This window comes from Phyllobates terribilis, unplaced genomic scaffold, assembly GCF_046119375.1.
Source record: "Phyllobates terribilis strain yellow unplaced genomic scaffold, ASM4611937v1 Scaffold_1__5_contigs__length_1240528914, whole genome shotgun sequence".
Lineage (NCBI taxonomy): Eukaryota > Metazoa > Chordata > Amphibia > Anura > Dendrobatidae > Phyllobates > Phyllobates terribilis.
Genome location: NW_027362761.1, coordinates 565,793,469 through 565,803,227, shown reverse-complemented (window position 1 = coordinate 565,803,227; position 9,759 = coordinate 565,793,469). Strand labels below are relative to the sequence as shown.

The window sequence follows — 9,759 nt, the reverse complement described above, 5'->3', positions numbered from 1 at the left end:
TCATCAAAGCAAAAGGTGGCTACTTTGAAGAACCTTGAATATAAGACAAATTTTCAGTTGTTTGACACTTTTTTGTTAAGTATATAATTCCACATGTGTTAATTCATAGTTTTGATGCCTTCAGTGTGAATGTACAAGTTTCATAGTCATGAAAATACAGAAAAATCTTTAGATGAGAAGGTGTGTCCAAACTTTTGGTCTGTACTGTATATAAATTCATGCATTCTAACAGTTCAATACCTGCTAAGTGTAGCTGAAACGCGTTGGATTTTATTACTTTTTTATTGCTTCAATAAAACCACTTGTTCCTACAACCGGTGGTCTTACATATGAAATACACGTTTTGTTGCAGCGCCGGATCAATCCAGTGACCTTTGAGCTTTCCAACATGTTCCCGCCCCTGGGATCTTGTTTGGAGGAAAACCAGGAGGCGGCAGGACAGGCTGCTGCACACATTCGGATTATTTGTATATGCTTTAAGGTGTCCTATTGCACAATCCTAGAAGGTGAGAGTTTTTCAACTACACCTCTGTTATCATTTATTTATGTGTTTACTACTTGGATAGAGCTGTTGTTTGTCTTCCCTCCTCTTTCTTTTCCTCCATTTCTTTTGAAGGATAGCTGATCTCCAATAACAATTCATGTGAGGTATATGCAGGGTTGATTTTAGATAAAGTGGGGACCAAATAGAAACATATTGCACCATCGCACAGAAACAGTTCAGGGTGTTAAACGAGTGTCATCCGTACATTCAAGTCGCTCGGTTACTTGTTTACCAGCGTCTTTATGTAATGCCGGCGCCGGGATGCAACTCACAGAGGACACAAGGCAGGAACAGTCAGTGAACGGTATAATTCTGTTTAGGTGCAGTAGTAATTTACAGTAATTATAAACAATTGGTGATAATAACAAAGCTAATCAACAATGGACCAAATAACGACGCCATTGAAATAGCAATGAAAGTTCTACCCTATAGAATACTAATATTCCTACTACAGAGATGGTACGCCCGTTCACAGGGATTACCACGTAAGTTCTTTCTGCAGCTGTGGCCCTAATGGGGGTCACCGTTTTTTCCCGCTAAGCAACAGTCTTTCTGATGTAGTCTATTAAAGCACGTTGAGCCTCTCACGTTCCAACCGGCCCCCTCCCAACCTGTTGTCCCAATCCCGGCCAACAATGGTACCGTATGTTAGAGCTGGAAGTGATGGCCCTGCTCACTCACGGTCTCCCTCTGCAACCGCAGGCATGTCTCTCTCGTCGTCTCCTTGCAGATCTTCGCGGCTTGACCGTCGGTGGAAGTCTCTTGGGCCTGGGGCGGACTGGCCTAGGTTTCGGCTCTCGACGAGCGTGGTCTGGTCTCTGGGTCTCAGGGCACAGATCCTGGTCTTGAACGGTGTAGTCAGAACCCTGGGTCTTCCCAGGCGTAGTCTGGGCCTTGCTAGACAATGACCTGCAACTTGGTGGCATGGACTTCCCACGGAGGCCTGTCACGTTGGCCTCGGCGCCATTTCTGGTCTGCGTCTCCTCCACTCTCCTTCCTGACACCAAATCTGCCTGCCGTTTGGTGCACAGGGCTTATATATTATTGAACTCTGTCCTGCCAGTCACTTGATCAGGTCCAGAACCTGAAGTCACTCCCCCTGCAATACTTCCTTTACAAATTGGTTCCGTCTGATTTCACCTGGCCAGCAGATGGCATTCTTTCTCCACTAATGTGACATCCCCCAAAGGCTCTTCAGGGATACCTATGCTCCCCCTTACATTTACACCAGCTGATGAAGAATGATGGCACAGAGCGATCACTAATAGATCACTTAGTCTCCATACAGTATCATGTTATCAGCAGGACATCTGCAGTTTACACTGAGTGATGTGCTGCTGAGAATGATTTTTATTCTGCATAAACAATCAAATCGCCTGATGAATAGGCAGCATTTTACTTGCTTATTGGGAAATTGCTGACATGTTTATACCTAAGAACTCAAAAAAAAATCAACAAAATCACATTGTATAAATTAGATAATTTTTTTTGCATTTTGCAGTGAGAAATAAGTATTTGATCCCCTACAAACCATTATGAGTTCTGGCTCCTACAGACCAGTTAGACGCTCCTAATCAACTCGTTACCTGCATTAAAGACAGCTGTCTTACATAGTCACCTGTATAAAAGACTGCTGTCCACAGACTCAATTAATCAGTCAGACTCTAACCTCTACAACATGGGCAAGACCAAAGAGCTTTCTAAGGATGTCAGGAACAAGATCATAGACCTGCACTAAGCTGGAATGGGCTACAAAACCGTAAGTAAGACACTGGGTGAGAAAGAGATAGCTGTTGGTGCAATAGTAAGAAAATGGAAGAAATATAAAATGACTGTCAATCGACATCTATCTGGGCAGCATGCAAAATGTCACCTCGTGGGGTATCCTTGATCATGAGGAAGGTGAGAGATCAGCCTAAAACTACACGGGGGGAACTTGTTAATGATCTCAAGGCAGCTGGGACTACAGTCACCAAGAAAACTATTGGTAACACATTACGCCTTAAAGGTTTAAAATCCTGCAGTGCCTGCAAGGTCCCCCTGCTCAAGAAGGCACATGTGCAGGGCCGTCTGAAGTTTGCCAATGAACACCTGGATGATTCTGTGAGTTATTGGGAGAAGGTGCTGTGGTCAGATGAAACAAAAATTGAGCTCTTTGGCACTAACTCAACTCGTCGTGTTTGGAGGAAGAAGAAGGATGAGTACAACCCTAAGAACATCATCCCAATCGCGAAGCATGGTGGGGGAAACATTATACTTTGGGTTTGCTTTTCTGCAAAGGGGGCATGACGACTGCACCGTACTGAAGGGAAGATGGATGGGGTAATGTATCACGAGATTTTGGCCAACAGCCTCCTTCCCTCAGTAAGAGCATTGAAGATGGGTCGTGGCTGGGTCTTCCAGCAAGACAATGACCCAAAACATACAGCCAAGGTAACAAAGGAGTGGCTCAAAAAGAAGCACAGTAAGGTCATGGGGTGGCCTAACCAGTCTCCAGACCTTAATCCCATAGAAAACTTATGGAGGGAGTTAAAGCTCCGATTTGCCAAGTGACAGCCTCAAAATCTTAATGATTTAGAGATGATCTGCAAAGAAGAGTGGACCAAAATTCCTCCTGAAATATGCGCAACCCTCATCATCAACTACAAAAAAAGTCTGCGTTCTGTGCTTGCCAACAAGGGTTTTGCCACCAAATATTATGTGTTGTTTTCCAGAGGGATCAAATACTTATTTCTCACTGCAAAATGCAAAAAAATGTATTTAATTTATACAATCTGATTTTCTTGATTTTTTTTTCTTGGGATATTCTATCTCTCAATGTTAAAATTAACCTACCCTTAACATTATAGACTGTTCAGGTCTTTGTCAGTGGGCAAACTTACAAAAACAGCAAAGGTTCAAATACTTATTTCCTTCACTGTATGTATACACACAGAACACACACATACAGTACAGACCAAAAGTTTGGACACACCTCATTTAAAGATTTTTCTGTATTTTCATGACTTTGAAAATTGTATATTCACACTGAAGGCATCAAAACTATGAATTAACACATGTGGAATTATATACTTAACAAAAAAGTGTGAAACAACTGAATATATGTCTTATATTCTAGGTTCTTCAAAGTAGCCACCTTTTGCTTTGATGACTGCTTTGCACACTCTTGGCATTCTCTTGATGAGCTTCAAGAGGTAGTCACCGGAAATGGTTTTCACTTCACAGGTGTGCCCTGTAAGGTTTAATAAGTGGGATTTCTTGCCTTATAAATGGGGTTGGGACCATCAGTTGTGTTGTGCAGAAGTCAGGTGGATACACAGCTGATAGTCCTACTGAATAGACTGTTAGAATTTGTATTATGGCAAGAAAAAAGCAGCTAAGTAAAGAAAAACGAGTGGCCATCATTACTTTAAGAAATGAAGGTCAGTCAGTGCGAAAAATTGGGAAAACTTTGAAAGTGTCCCCAAGTGCAGTTGCAAAAACCATCAAGCGCTACAAAGAAACTGGCTCACATGAGGACCGCCCCAGGAAAGGAAGACCAAGAGTCACCTCTGCTTCTGAGGATAAGTTTATCCGAGTCACCAGCCTCAGAAATCGCAGGTTAACAGCAGCTCAGATTAGAGACCAGGTTAATGCCACACAGAGTTCTAACAACAGACACATCTCTTCAACAACTATTAAGAGGAGACTTTGTGCAGCAGGCCTTCATGGTAAAATAGCTGCTAGGAAACCACTGCTAAGGACAGGCAACAAGCAGAAGAGACTTGTTTAGGCTAAAGAACACAAGGAATGGACATTAGACCAGTGGAAATCTGTGCTTTGGTCTGGTGAGTCCAAATTTGAGATCTTTGGTTCCAACCACCGTGTCTTTGTGCGACGCAGAAAAGGTGAACGGATGGACTCCTTAAGTATCCGCAATGAAAGTGAGCACAGATGATGGTAATTTTAACAATCAGGTCCAACATAACTGCACAGGGGATTAATGTGTAGCCAGAAGAAAATTGCAGAAAATAACAGCACTGTAACTACAAACACAAATATAAATATTAAATATAAATAGGGTCAGGTTTATCTGGATGTGCAGCGTGAAAAGACCGGACCAACTGATCGCATGAACGTCACGTGCTGGTACCCACATTCTCTCCTCTGGACCGTAACCCTTCCAGTGTACCAGATACTGAAGAGACCGGCGTACCAAGAAAGAATTTATATTCTTTGCTATCTGTGATTCCAGATTCCCATCAACAGTGACTGGGGAAGGTGGTGGTGGAGATGGTTCAGAGGAAGCAATGTATTTTTTGAGTAGAGATTGGTGAAACACATTATGAATCTTAAAAGTGGGTGGCAAAGCAAGGCAAAACGCTACTGTATTAATGACGATCACAAGCTTATAGGGACCGATGAACCTGGGTCCGAGTTTCCAAGAAGGAACCTTCAACTTAGTGTTCTTCGGGGACAACAAGTCACCATCACACAGGTCTGGACCCAGCAAGTATATCCGATCAGCCATATGCTTACATTTGTACCACATCTTCTTCAAATTATCAAAAACACCTTGCCATACTGATGTAATAGATGAAGAAAACCATTCATCCTCAGGTACTCCTGAAGAACGATTCATGTTGAAGGAGCAGAATTGAGGATGAAATCCATATCCCCTGAAGAATGGGGAATTGCCATTAGATTCATGGCAACGTTTATTCACAGCAAACTCAGCTAGAGGTAAATAAGAAACCCACTCCTCCTGTTTCTCGGACACAAAACACCTAAGATAAGTCTCAAGATCCTGGTTCACTAGTTCAGTTTGCCCTTTAAACTGTGGATGAAAGGCAGATGAATCCCCAAGCGAGCACAAAATGCTTTCCAAAATTTGGAAATAAATTGCACCCCTGGGTAGGACACAATATTAAATGGAATCCCATGTAATTTCACAATTTCTTTTATAAAAATTTGTGCCAAAGTCATGGCATTAGATAAAGCAAGTAGCGCAATGAAATGAGACATCTTACTGAATCTGTCCACCACCACCAATATTACAGTGTTACCTGCTGATACTGGTAGATCCGTGATGAAATCTACCAACAAATGAGTTCAAGGTCTACAGGGAATCACCAAAGGTTGAAGAGCCCCAGACTGATGAGTATGTGAGGCCTTAGAACTCGCACAAGTACTGCAGGAGGCACCGAACATCCTGGTGCACCCCAGACCACCAAAAAATGGTAAGTAAGAAGTACTGTGGTAGCTTTACTATCAGGATGTCCAGCCAAGACCCAATCATGATGTTCACTTAAAATTTTAAGATGGAGGTTCACAGGAACAAACAGTTTGCCTGAAGGACAGGCAGCAGGGGCGTCCCCCTAATCCTCTATGACCTACCTCTCCAGATCAGAACATATAGAAACAATAACTACCCCTTTCTGTAATATTGGAAAAGGTTCACCTCCTCCCCCAGGAAAACAATGAGTAAAGGCATCCGCCTTAATGTTCTTATTCCCTGACCTATATGTCATAAAAAAGTTGAATCTGGTGAAGAACAATGACCATCTTGCCTGTCTAAGTGTCAGACGTTTTGCAGATTCCAAATACAAAAGGTTTTTATGATCGGTGATTACCATGACTGGATGTACTGCCACCTCCAAACAATGGCACCGCTTCTCAAAAGCTCACTTTAAATAGATCCAGAATAAGAAAGAGAGGTTATGCATCCCGGATTGTGACCTGATTTAGTTCACGGAAATCTAGGCAGGGACGTAACCCCCTGTCTTTTTTCTTAACAAAGAAAAAACCTGCTCCAACGGGAGATGAGGAAGGTCTGATATGACCCTTGGCCAGACTTTCTGCAATATAGTCCTTCATAGCCTGCCTCTCTGGACCTGAAATACTGTATAACCTGCTCTTAGGCAATTTGGCCCTAGCAATAAAATTAACGGCGCAATCATAAGGAGGATGAGGAGAGAGTCCTTAACACCCCTGTTCCGAGAACACATCCACAAAGTCAGACAAGTATTCCGGTAGAGACCGGGTATCATCCCTGGCTAAACGAGTGCCCAAGCAGTTTCCTTGACAGTACTTGCCCCACCTTACTACCTCCCGAGTCTGCCACTCCACTACAGGATTGTTTAATGTAAGCCTTGGTAGTCCCAGAACCACAGGAGAGGGCAAGCCTCTAGCACATAACAATCGATTGATTCCGAGTGCATGGCCCCTACCTGCAGATGTATCTTTCGATCGACTGGAGTAAAATACCCGTGGCTCAAGGGTACAGAGTCTATAGCAATTATGGGTATAGTTCTAGACAATTTATGTGGATTGAGACCCTGGTCCTGGATGAACTGGTCATCAATCAGAGTAAAGCCCACCCCACTGTCCAAAAAAGGCTGAAATAACCACCTTACTTTCGCCAAAATGGATCTCAGCCGGTAAAAAGAATTGTGACCCACCCACAGAGGAAATATGTACACCCGAGTTGCTAAGTCCCTGCAACCCGGTTTTCGGCTGCTGTTTGTGTTTATGTATGAATGGAAAAGTATCCACAAAATGACCCTTCTCACCATAGTAAAAGCACACTCCCTCTTTGTGCCGAACTGCAGGAGGACCGATAAAGCGAGTCAACCCCCCAACTGCATGGGTTCCTCAGTTGACTCAGCCCTAGGTTCCCTAGACCCACCGAAAATTGGGGAGTCTCTTTATGTCTCTGTCGTAGACGACAATCCACACGGATAGCCAGAGACATGGCCGCCTCCAGGGAAACTGGGGTCTCATAAAGGGCAAAGACAACCTTTAGGGTATGTGCCCATGATCAGCAGTCGCTGCACCCCAACGCTGCAAAATAGCCGCACCACTTCCGCCCTCATTATGCAAATGAGCTGCTGCGATTTTTATTCACATGCAGACTTTCCTCATTGATGCAAGTCTATGGAGAAAGTCCATATGCAGACCCGCAAGAGAAATTGACATGCTGCGGTCCTGAAAGACGTGCTGCATGTCAGTTTCCGCAGGTGATCCGCAGATTCAGATGCACGCATAGTGGATAAGGGATTTCTAGAAATCCCATCCACTATGCTGTAACATCTGGGCGCTGCATAAACATGTGTGGCGCCCCTGAGGGTTCAGTCGCCACAGAGGTACTGCACCTCTCTCAGAGGTGTGGTGCCTCCCTTCACTCAGGTAAGGAGGGAGTGCTGCACGGAACCCCAAACACCTGCATCCAACACTACACTGCTTCAGGCCGGCTGGAGGGGCGACATGCAGATCACAGCTGCTGAGCCCTGTCCCTGGCTGGAGTGGGGGGAACCAAATGGTAGGGGGAACCAGAAGTGGGTGTGGATGGAGGAAGTAGTTTAGGGGAGCACTCATACAGTAAAGATATAAAAAGAAGCCATCTTAGAATAGTGCAGTCCAGTCAGTGAGAGGAAAGAGTGAAGACAGTCTGGAAACAGAGTCTCTGTCAAAGTTCTGCTCCCCCTAACCTCAGAGGCCCAGGAGGGGAGCAGGGAGGAAGCTCCGTTCTGAAGAAGGGATCCTAGGGGGTACGGCGAGTGCAGGCGGCACCCGTACACCCTGAACCTGCCAGGTGTCAGGAGGATCTAGGCCGCAAGAAGGGGACCAGGCCCTGACCCAGTCGTGCAGCTTCAAGCCTCGGCTGGAAAAACCGGAGGCTTCTGACTTCTATAGCAGAAGCCAAACTCTCACTTCAATCCAAAGTAAGGTCGAGCAGGTCTGAGCAACTCCGATGGACAGGGGGGACCTCGCAGCACCCGAATAGGATTCACAGTGGGAAGCGCAGGGCAGGAGGGAGTAAAGACCCAGCGTGAAGTCGGTCTAGGAAGGTACATATGAAAGTGGGGTTCTGCCAGGTATGCCCGAGCTGCCTGAGGAAGGACTGAACCCCTGCCCGGTGAACGCAGTGCGACGAGGGAGGCTTGCACCAGTACTGTGCACCTGAGGAACTTGAACGGTACTGTGAGTAAACTCAGATGACTGCACTGAGCTGCCTCTGCTCCTTCATTTCGATGGTGCCTTTTCCCTCCCTGCACCATAACGCCCAGCGCACCTCCTCCATCTTCTCCTTACACTGCCCTGAGGCCTGCTCCACCTGTGGGGAGCCGTTCCATCTTAAGCTGCCCTATCATCTGCCTCAGAGGACTGTCGCAGCGCTGGTGATCCTCACCAGACACCACAGGTGGCGTCACGACAAATCCCCTATACATATTTCCCCCTTTTTGAGTGACCGCCCTGGGCCACGGACCGGGCCAGCCACCGTGATATCCCCCGGCTACCGGAGGCTCGGCTGCCGAGTACCCCACGGCCCTGGGGGCGCGTCACATGCAGCTTCAAACCCTCAGCATTTCCTCATCATGGGCACATACCCTTACTCTCACAGAAAGCCCCTGACAGAACTGACTACGGAGTGCGGAGTCATTCAACTTAGTATCCGTAGACCACCTACGGAACTCAGAGCAATAATCCTCCACTGGTCGGTCTCCCTGCTGAAGTCAATATACTTTAGACTCAGCCAGAGAGATGTGGTTGGGGGTCATCATAGATATCACCCAGAGCCTGAAAAATCAGCCAGAGAGCCTTGGCTGGGGGTCGTCATAGATATCACCTAGAGCATGAAAAAATTCCTCAACCATCTGAAGCGACTGAGAGACAGACAGGGGAGAAAATGCCCTGACTTGGGGGTCACCCTGTAGGAGAGAAATTACGATCCCCACTCTTTGCTCCTCGGTACCCGAGGAGTGAGGATGTAACTTAAAATAGAGTTTGCAGGCCTCACTAAAAAACAACGAACGTATCCTGACTCCCAGAGAACCTATCCAGTAGAGAAATCTTGGCCTCCACCAGGGGTTGCCCGGGAGCCGTGGACCCTAAGCATGAAGTGAATGGGTGCGCACAAGTCTGCCACCTCCAAGCTGAGTTGTTGTAGCTGCCCTGCTAGAGCAGCCACTGGATCCATAATGGATCCAAAAAAGTTGGGCCAGTAATAATGTCATGGTACGGTTGCAGTATTTCACAGGGCAAGAGGCTCCTTCACTATCCCTCACACTAGAAAGGCCCTAGTTTATCCCTGTCCCCTGGATTACTCCGGATGGTGGAGATGCCGGGGTCACGTACCTTGCTATGCTCCTGTATTTCCATTATCTGTTCCCTGCCCCAGTCAGGAAGGTGTGAGGCCAAAGTGTATAGGATTACACTTAACCAGACAGACAAGG

The 9,759-nt window shown here is 46.0% G+C and overlaps 1 protein-coding gene across 2 annotated transcripts in view; it reads left to right on the top strand.

Annotated features, from left to right (window-relative positions):
* The first annotated feature begins 372 nt into the window (after window positions 1-372).
* The window catches only part of LOC141270649 (ornithine decarboxylase-like), a 59,193-nt gene continuing 49,806 nt past the window's right edge, over window positions 373-9,759 (top strand). Inside the window, exon 1 of one of the 2 annotated variants that reach the window (XM_073680740.1) lies at window positions 373-506. The gene's annotated coding sequence lies outside the window, so the exon portion shown is untranslated. Of the gene's footprint in view, window positions 507-2,125; window positions 2,304-9,759 lie in introns of those variants that run through there. The other variant, XM_073680746.1, reaches the window with a different exon arrangement.